Genomic DNA, 13,119 nt, shown 5'->3' with positions numbered 1-13,119 from the left:
GCATGTGAGTATTTGCTAACATTAAAACGGAATCTACCATGCTGTGAGCAGTTAAGTTTCAGCATGTTATACAAACTCACTGTCATAAGCATTAATAATATTCACATGCTGTACGTTTGCTTATTGAACACTGTGGAGCAAAATATAAGGTTTTCATTATTTCAAGACGCATGTTGTCACCAGTGAGGTTAAGCCATGATCACCTCAGGCAGATAAGAATGTCCATCTTCAGTGCATGACCATTGATGGATAGCAGTCCAAGGCATCAGGTGAATCCGTGAATCAATTAAGTTGTCTTCATCAGCTGTGAATGACTAAAGAAAGTTTGCATGGAAGAAATTGAGTGTTAGTGAAGTTTCTTTTGTGTTTTAATATCTTGTAAAGATCTCTGAGAAAAAGTTCATTTTTATTAAATTATGCAAGATAAAGTATTTCCCTTTTTAAGATGGGGAAGTACATTTTTTGTCTTTCTCAGATCTGCTTCACATTGTAATCTTACAAAATCTGTAATTCTCTCTTTTTTTCTGGAGTTGCAACAGCATTGGAGTTCTGCCAAGCCAGGACGGGTCTCATTGTGAAAAGGGGAAAATGTTGATTCACATTTTTGTGCATGTCCGCTTTTTAAAATGAGTGAAGTCACTTTACTGTGGAGGTCATTTAAAATGAGTTAGTCATTTGAAGGTAGCTGGTATTATTCTTTGTTTTTTTTTTTGACTAAAACAAAGTCTGTGGTTCTTACTGCCATCTTGTTAGTAAACATTTAAGACTAAAACTAAAACAAAGCCCAGTTAATGACCTTGTGAGCATCTCCAGAACTAAGTGTCTGGTTATTTAAGAATTATTATTATTCGAAAACACAAAATCTTTTGCTTGAATAGAATGTTTGGTTTTCATCTGTTATAATCTACCCAATTGCATTGCATCCATTAAAGATCTACTGTATAAAGATACCCAAAAACCAAATAAAAGAACTTGGCATTATTAGGGTATTCATGTTAGGATGAAGGTGTCATTTTACCTTCCTGCTGGCTGTGCAAAAAGGATGCAAAGCTTTCATTTTTCAACTAAGACTATGGGTTCAGGCTGAAGCCAAAGCTGTTACTGCTTCTGTGTTTTGGGTCTTTAAAGTCACAGAGATGAGTATTGTAATATTAAAAGGGAATTGGCACATTTTGGAACTTTTCTGACAAAGTACCTATGAAATTGTTTGAAAGACTTCTTCAATAAAATAATGATTGATAGTAAATTAATTTTAGATGAATTTGGATGAATAATATTTTTCTATATTTAAAGTGTTTCTGATTGTTCGAAATACATTGAACTAACAAAATATGGAGTTTTGGGAATAGACGATTAAATATCAATTTTCTTTATTATAGACTAATTCCAAATTATTTCTGCAATAAACAGGAACAAACAAAAGTGCAAAAACTAAAAATACAATGGAAAAACTAACAGGCAGGGTTAATAGCAAGAAACTAGACTGTCATCGTCTCATTACAAATGGTTCACATTTCTGTAAACCTTACCGTAAGCGTGTAAGAAATGTATAATAATAATTAAGTGTTTTCTTTTTTTAATTTTATAGCCAGGAACGTTTGTTTCTATAGTTATTCTGATGAGGCTGTTTACAGTTTAAGATTTTTTGTGTGTAATGTACAGTTATCACTGTAACTAACTGTAATTTATATATATATAGAATCAATTGCTTTCTAATTAACTGTCCTGTTCTTGTCATAAATCTATGTATAAAGTGATCTCTGGTGATGGGACTTCTGTATGTACAACAGAATGAATATTTGAAAAAAATTGAAAGCAAATAAACTCTGTTAGCTTATTTGTGCTTGTGTTTCGTTTGCTTTAAGATGGTGTAAAAAGGAACGATGGGAATTACAGAAGACATCTTCATGCTAGTCAATTACAAACTGTTGTAACTTTTTTTAAAAAGGGTGCTCATAATATTTTCAGAACTACAGCTTCAACGTCGAAGGCATACTTAATTGGCATTTTAATCTTTCAACTTTAAGAATTGAACAGGACTAGTTATTGTAATTCAACATTAAGATGCAAAATAATGTTTTTGTAATAATAAATAAGTCAATTTTTGATATCCTCTTTTTTTAAAAAATGACAGCTTCTTAAAAGATTTATCTTTTACAGTAGATGCCTAGCCTCTTTTCTATAACTTACTAATCATTTTGATGCAATAGTTGATTTAAAAAAAACAATTTAAAAAACATGAAAAAAGGGGAGTAATTGAATACATTTTCAAGGTGAAGAAAAGTATCAGATCACAGTTTTGACTGTCACAGTTTTTGTAGCAGCAAACAATCAAGTCTTTCTACAAGAATAATGTCTGAAAATGAATGTATCCAAGTCCAGTTTAAGGGTATCCAAGACTCCACCAAACCTGGTCAAAATAGATATTTCCGGCAGCTGTGAGATGAAAGCGCTTTTTGACACGACTGGTGTGGCTGTGCCACCAAGCACTCAACTGCGAATAACAGTGGTTGTGGCCGAAATTTGATAGTAATGTGCAAATCCTCACTGAGCTTGAGCAGGTGAGAGCTTAGTGGCACAGCTACACAGGTCCTGCCTTAAAGTTCTTTTCCTCAGGAACAACCGAAAGTGCCCTGTTACAGGACACTCCCAAAACTTAGGGCACCTCATAGAACCTTGCTGCTTCTTGGACAGATGGTCAGTAGAAGTCATCTTCTGGAGCTGCTGATGTGCTGTTTTATACATTTTATGGGAAATTATAGGACATACAGGTATTAGCTGGTGTGCTAAATATTTACAGGAGAGGAATTTATTGTGCCATATGGCATCCCACTCTGCACTCTGACCCAATCCTTGCGTTTCCAAAACCCGATGCCTTCTGGTGTATCCTTCAGCTGCCGGTTCAGGAATCGCGGTCTAATTCATTTTAATTTTCTACTCTGGCCATCGTTGCAAATTTGATTTCAACTCTTGAAACACTGAATTGGATTTGTCATTGGTACGGACCCTGTATTAATCTGTGAATATCAGAACTCCATTCAGGTGTCCTGTCTGAAATCTGAACAATTAGGAAAAAAAACACTTATTGAGGAAATGTTTTATAGACTTGTCTTTTCATCATACATTGATCACCTGTTAACAGCTGTTTTGTCAGAAATAAGAGTAAACACGTTGGGTTGAAGAGATACTGCTTTTAAACCAGGAGCCTAAACAACCATTATGTTATATAACCAGGGCGCCTCTCTCATTATAAAAATAAATTTTCAATGTATTTTATTGTAAGCTTTCACTACAACACAATGCAGGTAATCTTGTTTATCTGTCTGAAAATGTGATAGTGTTGAAGGGCAGTCTTCAGTTTATCAGTTTACGATGTTAAACTTAATTAATTCAGTACCAGTCATCTTGAAGCAACTAAGTCTTAACCAGAAGTACACTACAGTTAAAGCTCACAACCACTGTGTTGCAGCTGACACATCCTAAGCAATTGATGTTTTATTTCAAGAGCATTTGCAGTGCAGTCACTAATGGCCTTGGCAGCAACTGTATTGTTGGGTTGAATTCTGAGGTGGGAAATTATATAAAACGAAAATACAGATTGCTTTGGAAATGTCTGGGAAACCAAAATAGTATTTCATTTTTTTCCTAATATGCCTTACAAAACCTGGTTGCACTGGATGGCCTCTAGGTGGGACTGTAGTGCTTACTGCAACAGAAACTAGCCTTGTAAACACTTCAAGCACTACTTAAAAGGCAAGGAGAACTTAAAACTATAATAAATCAGAACTGAAACATTGAAATGTTTCAAGTTTAATTACAATTTCAAATAGTATTAAATAAGGGTATAAGGATTTTGATTTAACTGTCTCTTGTTTGTAAATGCTTTCTAGATAATGTGCAGTAGCATGCAAATTTATTTCAACACAAACGTCTGTAGCTTTTATTGGTTGATATGGAAACATATCACTATCATCAACACTTTCAATATCTCAATATCCAATTCAGAGTCACAGTGGCCCAGAGTCTATCCCAGGAAGCACTGGGTGAATGGCAGGACACACACTCACACCAGGGACAATTTTTCAAGAAGCCAATTACCCTACTAACAAGTACTGTATTTGGAGTGTGGGAGGAAACCTGGAGAAAACCCACACAAGCACAGGGAGAATGTGCAAACTCCTCACAGACAGCACACCAGGAATTGAACCCAGGTCCCCCAGCACTGCCCCAGCAAGGCAGCAATTCTCACCAGTGTGCCACTGTGCCGCTTAAAGCCAAATTTCAGTAAAATAAATATTTTACAATATTAATGAATATGCATATTCCAGTATATTTTTGTTTACATCATTTTCAATATCTGCATTTCATATGAAGAATGCAGTAGTGTATTTCTTAGCTTGTACATATGTATTTCATAACTCGATACTGGAGAGATTCAAACTGTTCACCACCCCAAGCAAAGCCAGACTTTAACTGTCATGAGCAACTGAAGTGCAGCTACACTCTTGCTTCTGGAAGGCTTGTGATTTTTTTCTGTTTAGTCCAAGTTTATACTATTCTCAGACGCTGGCCTTGTATGGAGTTGATGGCATCCAGAACAGAGATACATACCTAATACAGGGATCTGAACTTGGACCACTGCTCTTGCTAATTCATATCCATGATCCAGATTCCGGTGCAGTTAGTAAACTAGGGTGGTTTTCAGATCATAGCAAAATCCACCACCAACCTGTTAAACCAAGCAAAACCACTCCCTGTCCGAGGGAAGATCAGAAACAAAGATCTTAACCGCACAACGTTAGGACGTTGTTGACAATTGTGGTCTCAAAATTAATAGTCTTGGGTATATGTTAAAACAAAACATTCCCATTTTGAGGTAAATTCCCAGGTGTGAGTTTACCAAGCATTAATGAAGTTGTACCTGTCATTCTGCCATTGTTTCTTTAGAAGAAACCCATTCTTTCAAGGGTTAACAAAATGTCGAGGCTCGGTCTTGCGGGTCTCCCTGAAAAGCAACTGTATCATTTTCTGAACAGATCTGTAGAGCAGTGAAGCGCAGGAGAAGCATGGTCTCCCCTTGTCCCCTTTAACCGCCCCTCCGCTTGCATCACGACGTCGTGTGCACATCTTAGGGCTGTGTCTGTGCTGGGTGGAGTTTGTATACTGCTGCTGAACTCAGCAGGGAGGGAGCTGAAAAATCACAATCTGACATTTACCAGCAGTTGGAACATCTTGGAGGGCTGGGGGAGAAAAGGGATATTTATTCTGTTTGGAGCAATAAAAGTGGAAACGTGACCAGGGAGAACAAATCACAAGAGGTGAGTACAAATCCTATTTGCTCATGTAAATACAAAGTTGGGCTAAAGGTTAAAAGTTTTGTACTGCCTTTTTTGAATGTGAAGTCTCTTCCGATGTCAAAAGGACAACTTGCTTTGCTGTAAAACTGCCCTGTAGGGCTAGTTTTTTTTTGCCAGGATATGTGGGCGGATATTTTAAAACTTCTTTATATACTTTAGTTTTAGAAGCATTTCCAAAACTTCCCTAAACAAATCGCAGTAGTTTGGAAAACGCTCAGAATACAAGTTGAGTTTCGTTTTTATTCTAAATCTGAAATGAGTAGCTCGTAAGGACTGAAGGGAGCAGTGCAAGCAGGCAGGAAAAGCAACGAAAGCTTCTCATTGGCTGAATAGCAGACAACTTGTCGGATTTGTGTTACAAACCTTTCTTCTGGCGTTTATCGAGGGCTCCGTGAGTTAATAAGGCTTTGGAGAAGAAGCTGGATATTCATGTTGCTGTAGGGCACGTAAAAAGGAAACAGCCCATCTAGAAAAGAGAAGTAAACCCAGAAGGAGGAAGAGAAGACGTGTTTCCTTACTGCATAATGATTAAAACGTTTGTGTTTTTAGGTGAGTGAGAAATACAAATCTTTGCATACCTTTGCAATAATAGCTACGTAGGTGTGTAAAGTCGGAGGCCTAGGTTTACTCACACCTTCTTAAGGAGTTTTACGTTGTTGCTGATCGGTCCGAGCATTGATTGGAGACAGTGTAACTAACTACCTTAAGCGAAGGCAGGGGTGGTGGCTCGTTTTGTAAATAGGATTTAACATAATAAGTTATTTTATGATAACAGAGTTTTGGTGTAGATATCCTGTTTGTTATTACTTTATATAACAAGGAAAAGGTAACATTGTCTCTTAGGAGGGAGTGAGTAGCCAAAGTACTGTACTGTAGCTCAGAAATCGAAACAGAGTTATAGGATCACTACTGAAAATCTGATTTTCATTAAGCTACAGTAATTCGGCTACACATTAAAGGGGAAGTTAGAACTTTTCAAATTATTCTGTTTTAGAAAGTTAAAACTGAGAATTAATTAACACTGTAACTATAAAGATTCGTGTATTTTATAGCTTAAAACTATTTTATCCATTATGTTTTTCCTCCATTTCGTAGACAAAATGTGGGCTTTTTGAAATCAGCTTTAACAACAATAATCCCCAATAGCATTTTCAACCTGAATAATTATTAGTATGTTGATTATATTAAATCAAACCTTTCAGTCAGTAAAACGATAATATATTTTTGTATGCTTTGTATATCTGAAAGTTATGCCTTACTTAAACAAATGCACTTACAGTACATGTTTTTTTTTATAAGACGTGATTGAGAACTAGCTGAAAAGAAAGGTACTATCACATGTTATGCATCTATATGTATGAAACATACTGTACATATAGTCTATATATACAACTATAGAATAGATAACACTTACACTTATATAGCGCTTTTCTGGACACTCCACAGAAAGCACTTTACAGGTAATGGGGACTCCCCTCCACCACCACCAATGATATGTAGTTTTGTGTTTTTTCTTTGCACCACAAACCTTTATCATCTAAATACCATTAACCTCTGTAACAATAGTAACTTCGTAAACCTATGCAACTGTCTCAATCTAAGCAGGGTGCTGTTTCCTATTTTCATTCACTCCTGACTCTTTCACAGAACATGTACTGTATTTGCAAGCCATTCTTTCCTCTGGTTTCTGTCATTCTCATCCAATGAAATCGCAATGGAGTTAAGATCGGAAGCCCCGAGTTTTAAATGGTTTTGTTCTGATTTAGAAAAATGCTATTGTGAGTTATTTTCTTATTATATAAATTCTGTCTTTAGTGTCTTGGCTTGCTCGGCTCAATAACCCCTTTGCAGTTGCACAAGATTGAAGAGGGACAGATGGGCCCCTCTGATCTGCTTCCCCAATTATCTGGTCTTCTTTTGGCACATGACAAGCTCCACAGGGATGTACCTGAGGTTAACAGCAATTGTAGGAGAGGCACGTCACTTAGTGAGGTCACTGATGAAACTGCAGTCCCCAGGCCCACTGATCCCAACCCTGTCCTTTTTAGAGTCTCGCTGCTTGAAGAATCTCCAGTCAGAGTAGAGCTTAGTGACATGGCCTAAACTCAGACTCATGTCTGGATCATAGAGCACCAGCTTCACACAGAGCCAGTGTCTTTACCAATGGAGCCATCTGCAGGCTCCTGAACCTTTTGTTATTTTTTAATTTAGGTTTTGTGTAGCCATGTATTTAATATTTGTAGAGACAATTGGGTTTTATTTGCCTGGTTCTGTACAAGAAGTATATGTAATGTGCTTACAAGCACTACACTGAAACTCTTCCCCTTAATTAGACCTAATCTTAGTTGAAGCTATTGCACAGCATTAGAGAATGCATTGATACTGACACATCCTCATTGTGTTCTGATTGCAACTCCTGATTCTGTGCTGACAAAACCTCAGACCTTCTTAGCACCACCTCTGTGTCTCTCTGCAGGTACTGCACACCATTTGTTTTGTTTTATCTGTAACATACTGTTTCCTTTTGGAGCTCTGACTAGCAGACATTACTTCATTTGTCCAAAGCCCTGACCTCCTTTGCTCTGGTGACTGATCTAATGGGTTTAGTCCTCATTTAATCATTAAATATATTGTCCGTGTCCAAGTGCAGATTTTCCCTCCTCGTCAAGATGGTTTCTCAAGCACTTCTTCTCACGGTTTCCTTTGATATGGTGAGTTTTGACTTGGACTTGAAGTCAGCTGTATGTCGAGTTCTGTGCTGGTTAAGAAAAGGAGTAAGAGACATTGTAAAAGTCTGTATTCTCTTTTAGTTGTTTTAATCTCTGCATAGTTACCACTAAAGTTTGCATAGTTTTTTTCTCAGTCTATTTCAGCCTATATTCTCTGTAAAAAGCTTTGACCGTCTTGTGTGTCTCTTCTTAATTACAATTATTTCATAAAAGTCTTTCTTCATTACTCTTCACTCCTGTTTCACACTTTCCTAGTCCCATAACTGAGAAGCTGGTTTCACATGCCTTTCCTCTCTCAACTTGTACTGAAAACTGCATGTACGTTTGCATCTGAGAGAGAAAAAAAGCCCATTCAAGAGGATAATGGTTTTAAACCAATATAACACATCCACAAGTCTACCATGTTACGAAGTGGATATGTTTTTTTTTTTACATAAGCTACTCATTTCTCTTAATTTTCCTTGCTTAGTTCGATTTGGATAAGATGTTCAGATAGTCCACTAAATCAGATCATCATTGTGTGTGGGTACATACACACATGTATGTTGCATCTACTACAATTGTGGAGAAATGCAAGTTTCTCTAATGCAAGAATTGTTGCCTCTAGAGATAAAGATTATGGGAGCAGGTTTCAGCATGACAGAAGTGTGTCCTGCTCCTCACTGATAGGCTGCTTTTTAATAATCGCTGCAGGGATATATGATCATTTCTGCTTTTAAACGATAGTAGAATTCAAATGACAGAAGAGGACTCATGAAAAAAGGCTGCTCTCTCCCCTTGCAAGTCATAAAATTACAGATGTTTAGTTTCAAACACAAATTCTCACACTAAAATAGCCTAGTCTTTTTAACTAACGTGCTTTATATGCAGTGCACTACTTTAAAAGTAATAATTTTAAATCTCATGTGTTCTTAATACTGAAAATCATAGGAAATTATTACTTAATGTAGTATTGGAGAAGAAATATTTATTTAAGTAGGTCTTGTATCTTTAGATGAACTACCCGCTTATATCCCAAAATTCCCCAGGTACTTGACAAGGAATTCCTTACATTCCCAGGTTGTGAAGGGTTAAGGAATGTGACATGCTTACACATGTTTCTGCTCACATTGTGACTGTGGAGAACAGGAGACAGTTCACTACCTTTGAAGTAGTGTTGCTGATAGTGCTACACAGCTGGATTTGAAAAGTGTTTTGTCAGCATGTTGAGGGAAGTTTTGACACTTCCTGTAAAATGGTTCATGCAGTCTCATCTGTTGATGACCTGTGGTCAATGTGGTTTCATGTACTGTGGATTAAAAAGAAGGCTGGACTGCAGATGTAATAGGGTAAAACTACTGATTTAATGAGTGTGGAATTCCTTGTGAACTGAGCAGTTGTCAAAGCACAGTAACCCAAAGATGATAAAACCACATTTCTTACTTCAGCATTGATTGGCATGTTTCCATAGGAGTCTGTAATATCTGATTCATAATTATCCTATAGTTTCAGTCCTAGTATATATTAATTTAACCTAGCGATATCCTGAGAAATGAGTGTAAAAAGTCACCTCAGTAGGCATCAGTGCAGTGTTTCAGCCAGTGGTGAAACATTAGATAATGCGTTGCTCCTGTGGGTGTAAATGTTAGTTTTTCTAGTTTGCCATGGATTGAACAAAAACAAGGCACGAGAGTCCAAAATTTGCCAAAATGGTTATTTCTGTATTTCTCCATGTTTCATGCTGAGGAATTTCACTTAAAATTGACCCAGTCTTATGTTAAAAATGTTTTAATTACCAGATATGATCTCAGCTAGTTTCAGTTCCTACATTTGTTTGCAGCGTTAATGATAAAGTTATTAACCATCTGAATATATTACTTACTTTAGGACTTAAGGTACTCTTGAAGCCTGAAAATAACACTTAATACTCCTTTCAGACTCGTATATGTGACAGAACCTGTGTCACAGTGTAATGTGTAACACTTTTTGATTAAAAGTTTTCTTCTAAATGCCTTATTTTATTCTGCAGACAAACTAATGAGTCATGAAGTTGTTCCTTTTGTAAGGAGATGGTGTTCAGGACTGCAGACTGATGAAAATTCTAATCAACAAGGTGTTGTTAGGAATTTAACATTTCAGTAGATTGGTGCCCATTTTAGGTCACACCTGTCAGCATCAAACATTTTAAAAGAGAAACTCATGCGTAACAATGCTGAGAGAGAGATGTAAAGGCAAAGTGATTAATAAACCACCAGTAACAATACACATACTCATTCCTCATGTACTGTAGGTCAACTTCTGTACAACTCATAGTAGATTTTGAGGTATTGCCGTGCATCGCAGATGGTCTGTTAGTAGAGTGTTTGCAAGGTCCTTCTTGAATGAACAAGTGTAGAGTTGTAATTGTTAAATTAGACCTGTTTAAATCTTGGCTTCACAATCTCTGCCACCACGTGTTGTGACCCAAACTGAAACTTTGCATTAGATCACCTTGAAAGCTGTGAGCAAAGAGCAGCATGGTTGTATGATTGTCAGAAAAATTATACACTCTGGCTCTGCTTAAGCTCGAAGTGTGAGGTGGGAAAGAGAAGGACATCTAATTTAAGGCAAGGGGTTTGCCCACATTCTGCACATAGTTTTGAATCTGCCAGTCAAGTGGCCGTTTATCATTGAAATGTAGTCAATGCAACTTCATATATTGATTTAAATTTTAGGAACTGCTCTAAAATATACGTTTTTTAAACCAGAGCGGGATAGGATGTAATTTGCACCTAAAAACTTTCTACTTGTTTTGTTACGGCTGTGGGAGGATTTAAAGACTTTTTGCCTTTACATGGGAGGCCTCTCCTTAGGTAAAGGCACCGGCCCGAGTGCGGGTTCAGTTCTGCGATTCCGGATTCAAGACCGGGTTATGTCACTCGCCGACAGTGGCAGGTATAATCTGGGTCTGTGGGGTTGTGTAGCCTGCAGTGTGTTGAAGAGGTGAATGGCACAGAGGTGTGTGGGTCAGTGGAATCAGCCTACGTGTGTGTGTGTGTGTGTGTGTGTGTGTGTGTGTGTGTGTGTGAGTGAGGTTGTCAGATTCCTCTCTGGAAGCCGAGACAGGAGGTTTAGAAGCAGATTTGCTATTTTACATTGGGTGAGTACAATGAAAATGTTATGCTGTGCTTCTCTTTAGTTTGACGGTCATAAGTTAATGGAAATACATTTAAAATGCAGGACCGAAAAAACACAGTGAGTGAACCCCTCTATAGTACTTAGGCCTGTACCCCAAATGTCCTGGTATTAGAATGTGTTGCATCTGCAACAAAGCAAATCTCTTCACGTTTCTGGGTTATTATTTTTAAATGAGCTTCAACTTTAGGTGCTGGCAAAAGAACTATCACACATTTTGAAAATTGGCTTTCTGTAGCAGGGCCTGATAACAATGCGCTGCAGGCATCTTTATCATACAAGTACTTATAAACGTGTGAAACCTCAAGTCATCACCTTACAGACAGATTGCCTGCAGTCCCTTAAAGCACTTCTTTGTGATTACGAATCATGGCCGAAGGTTAAACGGTTTACCAAGTCTGCTGTTTTGTTACTCATTGTCAGCTGTAGGAAGAAAAAATTAAGTTAACAATTAAAAAAAAAAATCTCCAAGAAGAAATAAACATGTGTCGGCCTACACTTATTTTAAAAAATCTAAAGATTTAAAATGTAAATTCTGAAAATGTACAGAAGAAGCCTGTAACAAAGCAGAAAACATTTTTAAAAAGTAAATTAACCCACTCGCCAATCAAATACTGCAAGCTCAGTTCAGTTACTTCATATCAAGTAAGTTACCTCTGCATTATAAATTTATGGCAAAGTAAACACCTGCTGTCAAGCACTGGGTTTAGAGTTAGCAATTCTTAGATGGGTTGGCGAATTGGTTTAGGTTGTAATTACACACAAAAATAAAATAACGTAATTTTAGTCATTTTAAAGCTATTTCCATTTAAAATATGTCAGTTCTGAAAATAAAAACCAGGAGTAATCAAGACTTTCTGGTGTAGATTTGCATTGAGACGAACCCAAGAGAATGTGCACACCAAAGTATATTCACATATGTACTTGTAATGACCACAGTAATTTAATGATCCACTCCACACTGAAGAAGCTAATTGTATCTGATGAAATCAGTAACTCTACCCTTATGAATGTAATGCAGTTTTGTGTATGATGAACATTTTTGTGGTGTGTTATTATTAAGCTTTGTGCATAGATTGGAGGTGCAGTGATTACTATCACAACAGGATTTTGCTCTTACTGTGCTTGAAATGTTTGCACCACTGTTCCATTCCACTTTTTTTCTCCTCACAAATTCTTACACTTTATATGCAGGATTACTTTCAGAATTCAACAGATGAATATATAGAAACAAAACACACTTAAAACACTTTTTAGCATTGTGTTTGTATTACATACCATATTTTGCATTTTGAGAAGTTTATGTAAAGCCTTTAACCTTAATATTTTATGGGGTGGGGGGTTAGGACTAAATCTTATAACCTGGATTGGTTTTGCACGGTTTACCCTGTTTTTAAATTATTTTTGCAGTTTTAGTTTTCTACACATTTTTTTGTTTTATGCCACTCCAGTTTGGAAATGCCATTTTTTTCCTGTACATCCTGACACATGCCATTGAGAGAATGAGGACGGTCAGACGTGCTCCACAGCCCCATCCACTTCTGAACTGTTGCTCACCATGATGCGATGCAGGAGTTGTTGACAACTGGTGAAACAGAGCTCCTGTCACTGTATGCAGTGCATCTGTGTGTAAGATACCAGGGCACCCTGGCCAGCTGATCCCAGAAGTGCCGCAGGTTGTGCCCAGCCAGTTGTGTCCTGCTGCTCTTGGAATTCCTGTAAAGTGTACAGGTAAAGTGCTTTCTGTGGAGTTGACTGGTAGTGTTGACCAAGTCGAGATGACTGGACTGCAGAGCTTACCGTGCACTGAGAGAGGGCTTCACTGATTGAACCACTCAGGAGCCCTCCTGATTCGGTTTTTAAATAGAAGGTTTGTGATT

At 37.3% G+C, this 13,119-nt stretch overlaps 1 protein-coding gene across 3 annotated transcripts in view; it reads left to right on the top strand.

Annotated features, from left to right (window-relative positions):
- Positions 1-5,157: 5,157 nt before the first annotated feature.
- Positions 5,158-13,119, top strand: part of tln1 (talin 1) — a 131,623-nt gene continuing 123,661 nt past the window's right edge. For 2 of the 3 annotated variants that reach the window (XM_088629185.1, XM_088629183.1), the window contains exon 1: positions 5,158-5,318. The gene's annotated coding sequence lies outside the window, so the exon portion shown is untranslated. Of the gene's footprint in view, positions 5,319-5,887; positions 5,907-13,119 lie in introns of those variants that run through there. The other variant, XM_088629184.1, reaches the window with a different exon arrangement.

Source organism: Lepisosteus platostomus, chromosome 4 (assembly GCF_059453375.1).
Source record: "Lepisosteus platostomus isolate fLepPlt1 chromosome 4, fLepPlt1.hap1, whole genome shotgun sequence".
Taxonomy (NCBI): Eukaryota; Metazoa; Chordata; class Actinopteri; order Semionotiformes; family Lepisosteidae; genus Lepisosteus; species Lepisosteus platostomus.
Note: the sequence above shows the minus strand (reverse complement) of the source record. Positions and strands in the feature narration are given on the sequence as shown.